Below are 13,395 nucleotides of genomic sequence, written 5' to 3' on the forward strand. Positions count from 1 at the left end.
AAAGGTTTTCGTGACCTACAGGTGGTTTCAGAGAAACTGAAATCCAGCAGCGTGGAGCCACCCACCTGGCAGGGCTGCTGTCTTAGCAGAGCTGGGGAACTGTCAAATGTGTGCACATCCTCTGTGTGTGAACAAATAGAATCCAAGGCAGGCAATGCACACACTTGAGAGGAGGGACAAATGAAACAATTTCAATGTTGCCTCCCCATTCAGTTTCTGAGTATATGGTAATGAGTTTCCCCACTCAGATGAACCTCAATCCTGCCTATTGTCTATTGCTATACTATGATTTACAAGAAATGAAATACAGGGAATTAAGTCCAGCCCAAGCACACTCTCCTAGAGTTTCTTCCCTGCATCCTTGTCTTCTTTCCTGTCCTGTTGAACGAGCTGGAGAAAACACACACCTCACATGCAGTGTATCCTCTTCCTGAGCCTGTGGCCAGCTCTAAGCAGCCAGCTTGGACATTCTACTCTGTTTGGCCTTACCTTATTTCCTCTTAACTGCCTAAAATGGCACGGACAGCCCATGCCTTATTCTGCAAGAGAGAAAGCATAGAGAAAGATGACATTTGTAACCCTGTCATTCCTCCTGCTAAGTGCTATAGCATTCCACCCGGAGGAGACCTTCCCTGAGGAGGCTGTAATGAAGGGGTAAAGCTGTGTGTGCCTAACACTTTCACACATTCTGTAACACAAATTTGCTTTAGGCTTCACCAGGCTATGGGTATAGACAAGGTTATGTTAATAGCATTTACCAAATTTCTTTGAGTAATTGGACTTTTGCCTCACCCAGCTTACCTGGAAGTCCTTCAGCAAAGACTCCTCCAAGTACTTCTGGGAGTCCCCAAACAATATCTTATAGGCCTTTGCAAACAAATTTCCTCTTACACCTGACATCTGCCAGCTTACTGGGGTGTTAGCACCTCCTGAAACAGCTGAGGACTCACAAGAGCTTTTGAGATACCAAAGCATTGCAGTGTTGTGTTCCAAAGCAGGAGACGGCCTCTTCCGTGTTCACTCTCAAAGGAGGTAGAAAGCTAAGCTTGTGCTGTGAGGTTATCTCCTTTAGTTTTTCTTTTACAGATCCCTTCCTCCTAATAACCCAGCATAACTCTAGTGAGTTTGGGGCCAGGAAACAAATTTCATTATCAGTTTTGAATATTTGAGATTGATATTTGCGTATCAATGCTATTTCCACGTTTCCTCCTCCTCCAACAACAAAGCTTTCTTACTAGAGTCAAGCTCTTACAATGTCTAGCATCTGCTTTCTGCAGGATGAGTTTCCCCAAGAAGCTTTTCAGAGCTCAGGAAACTGTGCTTCTGGAAGAGTCATCCCACTGTTTTGTCAACTCTGCTCAGATACATCTGATTTTCAGTTTCCCTACGATGCAGATGTATTCTTTCCACAGTAGCCCTTTCTCAGCCAAGGCAGACCATTGGTTTGGCTAAGAAGGTGTTCCCAGTGCGGATAGCATGAAGCCTAATAGTAGCTTAAACAAATAGGATTGCATTTGTGTCTCATTACAAAACATTCAAATCTATCAGTCTAGGGCCAGTGCAGTGGCTCAAAGAGACTATCAGGGACCCATGCTCACTCGCTCCTTGCCCTTGCCATCCTTAGCTCATCCACCATTCTTCTTATGTCTCTCATGATCACTGTATGGCTGCTGCATCTCCCAGCCACTGGTCAGCATTGTGTGCAGAGGAAGAAGGAGAAAAGGCACACCTGCAGACTTATCCTTCTGTCCCTTCCCCCCAAGCTCCCTGCAGTCAATCACTGGTGTGGGGTGGAGAGGGTGCTCTCCATTTAGTCCAAGCTCTACAAGCTGAAAACAGATTCTCCATTAGCTATCACAAGGACATCTACTGTGTGGAATCCTTAGACATTCTCCTGGCCACACCGGACTGTTGTCCATTCACTTTGTGTCCCACCCTCGAGGTGGGCCACACACCTCCATGTCTCACCTGTCTTTGTGTAAATAATATGAAGCTAACTAATTAAATGGACAATTTAGGACCTTAAGACTTTTTCTGAAGTTTTTCAGTGGCTCCTAGAAAGTCACTAAAATGTTTTAGGACATTACTTTAACTATGTACCATGCCAAGCTATTTTCTAGGTCAAGAATTCACCTGATATTTCAGAATTTCTCAAAGTGTGTTTTATTGTACACCAGTCCTATCAGAGGAAACAGGGACAAAGGCACGTTAGAGATGCTGCGCGTTACATCTGACTCTCAGAGCTGTACATTGCACATTGGCATTTTAAATGTTCCTTAAAGGCATAATGTAAATAAGCTTGTTTAACTTTGTTTAACCCACTGTTTCCCAAATTTTCTGGATAAAGAACCTTTTGAGGGGCCCTTGCCTGGGTGGCTCAGTTGACTAAGTGTCTGCCTTCGGCTCAGGTCACAATCTCAGGGTCCTGGGATCGAGCCCCACATCATGCCCCACATCAGGATCCTTGCTCCGTGGGGAGTCTGCTTCTCCCTCTCTCTCTGTGCATGCTCTCTCTTGCTCACACTCTCACATAAATAAAATCTTTTTAAAAAAGAAAAAATGTTTTAGTTTTAATATGTAGCAAAGTTTTTAAAATAAAAAACAGCTTGATTTCTTTAAAAAAGAGAAAGATAATTGCACATACTTAAGGAAAGAAAATAATGTAACAAAAAAAGTTAAACTTAGGAACATATAGAGATACTAAGGAGAAGAAGAATTTTTTTTTAGGTATGCCACAACTGGGCAAGGAATAACCAGCCTATGATATCGTAAGCAACCAATGTGGACTCAAAAGAAATCAGTAGCTTAGGCATAGAGCCTAGGGGGAGAAAATAAGCGGGAGAAAATGAGAAAAAAAACTATTGGATCATAACTGCTGACAAGTTTCCACAAAGGTAAATAATTTTGAGGAATTGAATAACTGAACGGAACCCAAGTTCAGATTATATGCTTCATTAAAATGTTTGGTCAGTGAGCAGAACATTCTCAAGTACCTTAAGCCTGTACTAATTTTATATCATGTACACAGAGTCACATGCAGAGTCACGGTGATGAAGCACCAACAAGGGCAAGAGCCAAATACGGCCGGCCTCATGATGATGCTGGACGAGCAGTGGAGGCTGTGGCCCGGAAAGCCACGGTGCCGATTTGTGGCTGCCAACAGACGGGGCACTAGAAGAGAGTACTGCGAGCACGTTACAGTTAACCACAACGTCATATTTCACTCCTAGACGGCAGTCTCTCTCACTTCAGGGTGGAGAATCAGTACCCTTTACAACGGAGTTCAGCATAAGCCAAAATGATTAACCAGAAAATATGTAACTCTAAATCCCTGCCACAGAAACAAACACGTATGGATGTCATCATTTACAGAAATGATTTCATGTAAATTTTATATTGACGTTGAGTAGCTATTTTACATCTCATTTCCTTAGGAAGACTAAAATTTCACTTACTCTCCTGATCAGATCTGTTCATCAGTTGCAAGAAAATACTGGTGCTATTTTGTTACTCTTAACATGACAGAGGCTATTGTGGAAAACATGTAACCCAATGAGATAAGATTCTCTGCTGAAAAATCTTTCCGAGTTTTGGGAAGATGGGCATGGGAAGCCAGGAAAGGGGAATTGCAGAATGTCTAATTATTTGATGGCTTCTGAAAGAATGAAACCTCAAATACTATGCCAGTGTCAACTTTAGGCATTACTTCAGGGTAGCAATTTTAAAATCTTATATGTGAAAATTTAAGGAAGAAGGGATTTTTTTTAGAGGGGGCAGGGGCAGAGGGAGAGAGAGAATCTTAAGCAGGCTCCATGCCCAGCACAGAGCCCAACATGGGGCTCAATCTCACAACCCTGAGATCATGACCTGAGCCAAAACTAAGGGTCACTGCTTAACTGACTATGCCACCCAGGTGCCCCAATTTTTTTTTTTTTTTAGAAAAAGGGATTAACATAGAGTTTGGAAATAGACCGTAAAATGAGAGTTCTCTTGGAAAAATAATGATTAGCATTGCAGGTACAACAGCATTTGTTTCAGGGTAGGACTTGATCATGTTGGACCTCTAGCCCTCTGGCTGTAATTAGAACAAGACAAATTCAGCACCTAGATACGAATATGGAGGTAGGTGGAATTTGGAACTCTAATATTTATTTATTTGTACGTTTATGTCGGAGGAGGACAAGGTCCTATTATGCATGAGCCACTCTCTAAGACTTGCCTGTTGAAAACAAGTCGTGGCGTGTGTGTTTTCCTTCGACACCACAAGCTGATCGAGTGCTTGTCCAGCAGTCTATACGGCGCAAACAAAATGGAATAAGCAACTTTGTTAAAATTTGCTATGTTCAAGAGCTGCGCTCCAACATATGGCCAACCTGTGACCGAAGCTCTGAGTTCTTAAAATCACTAAATCGATTGGGAAATTTTTTTCTGTCAAAACGTTTTAGTTCTATGAGGATACCGTTGGAATCCCCAGGGAAAGAAACTTGCTAAGGAATTCTTACTTTTCCATAATACAGTCTCCCTTAAAACATTTTTAAAATTGTAGTAAAATATACATAACCTAAAACTCGCCATCTTAAACATGCTGAAGGGCACAGTTCAGTGGCAGGAAGCACATTCAGATGGTTGTGCAACCATCACCACCATCCATCCCCAGAAGTCTTTTCATCTTGCCCAACTGAAACCCAGCACCCATTACAGCTGGAACTCTATTTCCCCTCCCCCTCCCCCCAGCCCCTGTCAGTCACCGTTCTGCTTCCCGTCTCTATGAATTTGACCGCTCTAGGTACTTCATATAAATGGAATCATACAGTATCTGTCCTTTTGTGTCAGGCTCATCTCATTCAGCCTCACGTCCTCAAGGTTCATCCATGTGGTAGGACGTGGCTACAATCTCCCATTTTGGTGGCTGAGCTAAAAGACTAGTCCCAGACACTGAGTCTTTTTATATCCCTATAATATTTCATATCAGTTTTCTTCAAAGGGACTTTCATAAGTTTGCCTGGGATGTGATTTGAGTCCCCTTTATGAGAAACCCAATAGAACAGAGGAATGTTAGTGGGGGAGAGGCATGAAAAGAAGAGGCAATTTCGACCCTGGGTTACAGTCATCTGCTCTGCTCTCGGAGATTCTGGAATCCACAGATTTGGATAAGGTCTCACAATCAATATGTTTTGAGAGCCTTTTGGAAAAAATACAAAGAAGGCAGAGAATACAGATTCTTCTTTGTATTGCACTGTGCTCATGAAACCTGTGACGTCCACCCACCACCGCTTGCTGCGGAGAGAAAGCCCATCCATCCTTTGTGACAGCATTTTAAAATTTGACCTTGCCCCCTCTTGAGGCAAAACACCTCAAACTTTATGTGCTTTTCTAGTCTTTTAACTTCCAGTGTGCTTTCCTTTAGATCTCTATCAGGTGGTCAATATCCATTCAAAATGAGGCTTCCCCAACTGCTGCTTGTTCAACAGCATTCCCGAAGATTCTACCTGTGATAGGCAGAACTCTAAGACAGCAGATGGGATGGAAGATTGTCCAGGCTATTCTAAACGAATTACACTAGCCCTTTAGAAGCGGAGAGATTTCTCCTTCTTGTGGCCGAAGGAGAAGTGGGAGAGAGTCAAGGTGAGAGGGATCCCCCTCGAGGCTGGACCACCATCGCTGAAATGGAAGGGCCACAGGGCTAGGACCTGAGAGTGAGCAGCCTCTAGGAGCTGACAGTGGTCCTCAGCAGAGAGACCACAAGATAACCGGGGACCTCTGTCCTGCAACTGCCAACAACTTGAGAGAGCTTGGAGACAGATCTTTAAGCCTCCAGGTTCAGCAGCCAAAACCTTGATTGTAGCCTCCGGAGCCCCTAAAAAGAGGACCCAGCTAAAATGTGCCAGACTCCTGAGTTAACAGAAACTGGGCTAATAGGTGGGTGTTGTTTGAAGCCACTGAGTTCGAAGGAATTTGTGAGGCAGCGACAGATAATGAACACACCGCCCTTTCTGTTCCAACAATCCTTCTCTACTTGCACTTCCTCAACAGAGCTTGCTGTCGGGCTTGCATACTTTCGTTCATGAAGTTTCCTTGCCTAGGATATCCTCTCTTACCTGGACAAACTTTACTCTTTATGTGCAAGATACATCTCAGGCATTACTGCCACCAGAAAGTGCTACTGTGTTCCCTAGGTAGACCTGCTGTGTATTAGTCCCTTTTGGCTGTGGCTATTGAAAAACCCTTGAGAACCCCCACTGGAAGGATTTTCAATTAGCAATTTTAAGATTTTATGGAAAAAAATAAAATGATGAAGGCTGAGATTATGAGAATAAATGTACAAAAGTACTTATAGATGTTTTATATTCCTTAAAATAAAACAAGTAGTTTACCAACTGAAGATAGTTAACAATGATACTCTACACATAATACTGGCAGCGGTTAATGATTGGCAGTCTGGTTTCTGCATTTTCCACCCTTTGCTAAACAGAAACTTTTAAGGACTTCCTTCCTCTGCAGTTTTAGTGAGATACTTGTAAATTTCTCTCATCTTTGTTGGGGGGGGGGTGCGTGTGTGTGTGTGTGTGTGTGTGTGTGTGTGTGTGCGTGCACGCGCGTCTGTGTGGAGGGGTCTCACTTTAGTAGTCCATGATTTTTTATAACTTTTAACTCTGAGGTTTTGACTTTTCCTCCTGCCTCCTATTCTTCGGAGTGTGTCACTTGGGTTTCCGGCACCCGGAATGGTAGGAGCAGAGTAGGTGTTTCTCAAACACTCCCCAGCACCAAGAGGTTACATAACCTTCCTGATCACTTCATACCAAACCGCAGATCCTCTTATGCTCCCTCCCCACCACCAGCTGAGCTCTGCCTTTCCCATGACTGTAGTACTAAAACCTAAGAGATGAACACCATCGGTTTCATTTCTCTGGCCCCCAGGATTGCAAAAATTCTATTTCTGCCCTCCTCTCCACTTCCTTTTTGTATCCGAATCCTAAATGCATTTTTCTAATTACAGTATATCCTTTGCCCTGACAAGCGCTCTATCCTCTTATCTTTGATAATCCTCAGATTCGCAGGCACATCATAGCATGTAACAAACCCCTACCATGACACAGGCCCCCAAGGCTACAAAAGGATAATACGTAATTTTATGTTTTCAAGAAATTCATTTGCAGATACAAACAATCCAATTCAGCAGATAAAGCAGTTTCCAGAAATTAAAGCAAAAAATGGTAGTCAATGTAAATGACATCAGTGGGAGACAACAGGTATCCCAATAGGCGCACAAAGCATGGAGAAAAATGTAGGTATGGAAAATATTTCAAGATTCAAGTAGACATCAGAGAAGTCTGTTAGGAAGTGGCAAGATAGCAAGATGCCTAGAGGTTCAGATGCAGGATTTGAATCTCCTGTAGGGAACTAACAAAAGCAAATCGGGGTCTTAGTTCTTTAGGGATTGGAGTGCTGGGAAAAGAAAAGCAAGACTCCCAAGTGGAAAATCAGATCCGTGACCCAATTACCAGAAGTAGGCCGCAAGGCAGGGGTTGGGTCTTGAATACAGTTTTAAAAACTGGAGCAAACCCCAAATTCCATGTCATTCTGCAAATCTGCTTGCAGAAGCATGCAAATATATACTTGCAAGGCTGTTCGTTGCAGCCATTGGTAATAGTGAAAACCTTAGAAACAACTAAATGGGGGCTCCTGGGTGGCTTAGTCAGTGGGCATCCAACTCTTGATTTTGGCTCAGGCCATGATCTCAGGGTCCTGAGATCGAGCCCTGCATCAGGCTCTGTGCTCCGTGGGGAGTCTGCTTGAGATTCTCCTCCCTCCCCAAAATAAATAAATAAATCTTAAAAAAAAAAAAAAAAAGAAACAACTGAATGCTCACTAGTAGGGTCCTGGTTATCTAAATGACGGTATATCCAACCAAGAGAATATTTTGCAGCTCTTAAAATCAATGGGGTAGCTAGCTCATATGAGCTGATATGGAAAGATTTCCAAATGTATTATTAATTGAAAACATTGAAATGCAGGACAATATGAACAGTTTGATATTACCAGTATAAATAAAAGGATATATCTTAACCACAGACACACACAGAGGCACACACACTCACACCTGTGTATGTATATTAGTGTACTTTCGGGGGTAAAAAAAAAGAAAAGGACATTTAAGGTATTCAAACTGAGATTTAATACAGGGGGTGTTAGAAATTGTTGCACAGCCTAACGGGGAAGATGTGTTTACCCAAAGGTGGACAACTGTAGGAAACCACTAACACCTGATGGAACAAAAGAAAAAGTTGTTTAACCAAGAGTCCATAGTTGCTGTGGTATTAAGGCTGCTAGAGGATCTGTCTAGGATAAATCCTAAATACTGCGCATTCCAACCATAGTATCTCTTTCACATGCTTCCTTTGGGTTCCCGCTAGGCTAGGGGTGGTCTTAAAATGGCAGTCTGGCGGTATTCTTATTATACATTTAGTGGAGTTAGTAAATTGTGTCAAGGGGAGGGATCTTTGGTTGGTTGGTTGGTTGGTTTTTAGATACACTCTTTTTATTTGGTAAATGTTGAATGACAGTAAGAAAGACCTAACTTTTGCTTAACTGGTTAGGGCAGTGGGGGTGAAGAGAATGGAGGAAAAGCCTGATATATTATGAAAGATAAGATAATTTACAATGATAATCTACCAATGGTTTTATTTTAACCTATCAGAAAAGAAGATCTATTTACAACTGCATGAGGAATATGTTGGGCTTTTTTAGATTTCCAAGTAGAGCTGTGCAGTATATCTGTAAAAGACAAGTATGTTACATCTTTGTAATAGTTGAATCTATTTCAACTTTGTATCTAATGCTCCTTGGGCACTACTTCAGTTCTCCTGGACTCACCTATCTCTTATTCTAGCCTGTAGGGTGTTGCACGACCAGTTCTGGGCACGCTCCATTTTCCTGCAAACGCAGCCAGACAGCCACAGGCTCCCCACCCTAGGCTTCGCTGCTGATGGTGAGGCAGGACATGGTGGGAACCCACAGCATGCAACAGCCTACAAAGGCAGGGACAAACCTTTGATGTCCTGGAGCCTATTGATAAATGATTTTCCTGCTTTTTCCCCTGGCTGGGCAGCCCTGAGTTTCACAAGGCAAATCACCAGTAAGGGAGCAGGTGAGCTGCCAGGAACACATCTTTGCATTGGCTCTCCCCACTTCCCTGCTTTGCTCTCCTGTCCTTCACTCCTGCTTTCTAAATCACACTCCTCCATAACTTGCTTGCACATTAAGTACTTGCTTGAGGCTTTGCTTTATAGGGTGCCCAGGCTAAGAGAGCCTCCAGTATGCAGTGCTGTGGTTCTGATGATGGTCCAAATTCACTGACTGCTGGGAGAAAAATGCATGGAGGATACTGTTATAGCCAAATGAACAAGGCCACGACCTGAGTTGGAGGACTTTGTTATGATTTCCGTGGAATACAGCAAAATGGACAAATCCACAAATAAGAGGAACAACTGAAACCAGAGATTCAAATGCTCTCGGGGCTCTCTCTCTGCATATCTCATCTGCTTTGTTTCTGTCTCTGTCTCTCTCAGACAGCTTCATGGGCTTCTCTGGTTCACCTGGAAAGAACATGCCCAGTGCTGAGGTTGGTGGCGGGAGGGGTGGGGGATGGGGGTCACTCTCACTCCTTTTCCTGCTTCCCTGGGGAGGCGCTGCTATTAAGGAACACTCCCTGCCTTTCCCTGCAGCCTGACTCCCCAGTGTCTCCCCAGCAAATGTGGGATTTATCTGATTTGTGACTTTGGGGAAAGGGATTGACTCTATGTGGCTCAGCTGCATCTTTCCTCCTTTCTTTTTGCGATCAGTCAGCCTGTAGAGAGCACACATTTTCCGCTCCTCTAAGCAGTAAGTTTTAAAGGATTAGACACCCATGGAGGGAGCCAGCTCGCAAGCAGCTGTGCCTGTGACTGGGTGGGTAATTCTCTTTAATTTAGGGGCGGAACATAAGCAGGCCTGTGTATTACATGCTCTGCTAAGATCTCCAGGCTGGCTTTGATCAGTAATAAATATGATATCTTGATCTCCAAGAGTCTGAGTCTGCATCTATTTCCCAAGTGGTTCTGAGCTTGGGCGGATACGTTTTATATACCGATTCTCTTGCAACCCCACAGCCACCAACATCCCTCAGACTTTTATATTTTATAGAATTTATACTCAAAGAGAGGTGGTTTCAGAAGGTCAAGTCAAATTGTGACACAGCATCTCCATCCCACCACAGCTGCACCGTCATTGTGGACATGGCCAGGTAGACTCCATCGAGTGTCCCCAAGGTTCTGGGCAAGACTGGCTAGCAGGGACAGGGTATACAGGTGTGCGTGGAATTCATAGATGACATGACCGCTCCATCATCTGAAAGCTGCATCACCCAGTGTGTGAGGGCAACAGCTTAGCCTATCGGAGTCAGCACTGAACCTGATGCTGGATCCTGAATAGCTTAACCCATCGGCCTAAGAAGATGACCTGTGGCTATTAAGGCAGTTACGTTGTATAGGGTAAAAATCGTAATATGGCTGATCCAATGGCAGCTGGAAAGATGGCATGGGAGATGAGCTAGTTCTCAAAAGCAGAAGCACTTTGAGGTCCTAGATTTAGAGATGTCTGCTCCTTCCTCAATCAGTTATCCCAAAGTTTTGTCTCTGTGCTGTCTCCCCACCATATCTTCATGTTGCCCTTCTTTGCTCAGGACATCTTCATAGAAAGAACAGAGGCTGATGTGAATTACAAAAGCTTACTCTGCTTCCATACAACAAACATCTGCTTCTACCCATCCCTTACCTTCTCCCTTCCTGTCTCCACGGGAAAGGTGTCTTCCTCCAGGTCATGCCATCGGGTGGTGGGGGTGGGGGTGACAGTGTAATGTTGGGCTTGGGAATCAAATGCCCTAGATGTCAATCTTGGCTCCACCATTTCCTAGCCTGATGACATCATCCTTCTGTGCCCCCCACACCTTATCTGTCAAACTCAGCCAAAAATAGTAGTACCAACTCAGACCGTGGATTTGAAGCTTAAGTGAAAGAATGGACACAGAGCACCTTCTCCTTGGCCTGGTGTGAAATAGGAAGAGTAGTGTCTCACCACGTTATGACCACCACCAACTTCCCTGTCACTAATTCAAAGGTTACTTTTCACCTTTATCTTCCTTGACCTGCCTGAGGTGTCTGACATTGTTGACCTCTTTCTCTTTAACTGTCTCTTTTCTGTTGATGTCCACTTTACCACTTTTTCTTGGCTTTTATTCTATACCTCTAACCGTAGGCTCTCAGTATCCATCATGGAGTTCTCTCTCTGTGCCTGCCATTTAAACATCAAGGTTCTGCCCATGACCCTCTCCTCTTCTTTCGTTATTTCACATACTATCCCTTCATGCTCTTACTTATACCTAAACTCTTGAGTAACTCCTGAGGGTGAGTTTATGTACATCTGTATTTCTGGCCCTCACCTCTCCCCTGAGCTCAGAGATATTTAACATATGGCCAGATGTACCGAGAGCTTAACTAGACTCAAGAGTGCTTTTATAAATGCAATAAGGGCAAGCATCTAATGGACTCATATTTTTAAACATCCAGCTACCTGCCTCTATGTTCTACAGACACTGTAGACATTTCGTGTACAAAGCAAACGTATTGTGTTCCTCACCATACAAGTGGGTTCTCTGTCCCTCCCCCTGTACCACCTACTTTGTCACCCGAACCAGAAACTTCTTTCGCTCTTTTACTTCTATTAAAACACTATTTGTCCTTAACAAGTCTTGTCAGTCTACTGCCTAAAACTCATTGGATTTATCTCTTTCTTTTTTTTCCTTTTTTAAGATTTATTTATTTATTTATTTATTTGACAGAAAGAGCACAAGCAGGGGGAGTGGCAGGGAGAAGAAGAAGCAGGCTCCCCGATGAGCAGAGACCTCGATGTGGGGCTCCATCCCAGGACCCTGGGATCATGCCCTGAGCCAAAGGCAGGCACCTCCCCGACTGAGACACCCAGGCGCCCCTTGGATTTATCTCTTTCTATTCCTTCACAGCCAACCTATACTTTTGCACTTCTCCACATGCGCTATCTCCCTCTTTTGTTCAAGCTCCTCTCTGTATTAGAATGCCCTTTTCTCCTTTGCTTGCTCCTATTCTTTCTTTGAGATTTAGCTGAGACCTCGTTTCCACCAGGAAGCCTCCCATTCCTCCCCCAAGAAAGAAGCAGGAGCCCCCGCTGCTCTCTGTGGCAGAGAGCCTGTGGCGCACCGTGCCACATCCACTTGGCCTCCCTGGGGACGGCTCCGTGGGCTGTGCCTGCTCAGCTCACTCCTCTCCGAAGCGTCTCTGCACTTCGCTGCCTTGGGGCTTTCTCGGAATCCACAGGAAACCGCTCAGCCTGGTTGCAGGAGCAATGGGGAAGTGTGGCAGAAGCTAATACGTGCGGAGTCAGCTCCCAATTAATAGGGGGCGGGAACCAGTAGATCCTCCAAGGGGTGATCTGAGGTCCTTCCTACATAGTTCTTCAGGGGATTTCCAGTGGGACTGCAGCCCAAATTACAATAGCCCACTGCTGCTCTCTGTTAGCTTTTCTCCTTGCTCACCTTCCACACTTCCTCAGCCCTGCTACCTGGTGAGACCACCAAATAAATGACCCGCTCCAAATATTCCTCTTAGGCTCTGATTCCGGAGGGTGGGAGTACCCAACTTCAGACGCGCTCTGAGTATCCAGTCTGCAGCCATCACATTTACTATACTGAATTATCATTGCTGCTTTACCTTAATCATCTTTGCATCTCTAATGCCAGTGCCCTGACACAGGGCCTAGATTAAAACGGACATTATGTAAAATCTGTAAAAGCAGATGGGGTGGAGGTGGAAGAGAGAGGGGAGAGAGAGAGGCAGAGGAGAAAGAAATATGGAAGAAAGGGAGGAAGACAGACCTTTGGCCACCATTGCTTTTCTTAGTCGTGGCTTTTCCTACTGTCACACATTTCATTTTGTGAAAGTACAAAATTGGAAGAGCACATTGCAAATGTAGAATATTATTGAAAAATCATCTGCAAAGTAAGACACAGACCCAGGGTGGGCTCTTTGCTTGTTTTTTTCCATTCATGTTGAGGTGACGACGAGCCCAAGCCCCTCCTTGGGACTGTGCTACTCTGACTCGGACTTGCTCTGAGCTAAACAGAATGGTTCTTCAGGGGCTGCAATTAGAATAAAGTACCTGTGAGACAGTGACGATGACAAGCTACAGAGACGCCACCACCGAACGGTTTTCAACTTCCTCTCAGGACGTTTGTGTGCAAGATGGAGTATGGGTGACAGGAGCCAACGTTGGCTAGGTTCAGGGGGTATTAAAAAACCCCCGATGAATCCTTTACTGGCATTTCGC

This window comes from Ursus arctos, unplaced genomic scaffold (genome assembly GCF_023065955.2).
Source record: "Ursus arctos isolate Adak ecotype North America unplaced genomic scaffold, UrsArc2.0 scaffold_10, whole genome shotgun sequence".
In the NCBI taxonomy this organism is placed as follows: domain Eukaryota; kingdom Metazoa; phylum Chordata; class Mammalia; order Carnivora; family Ursidae; genus Ursus; species Ursus arctos.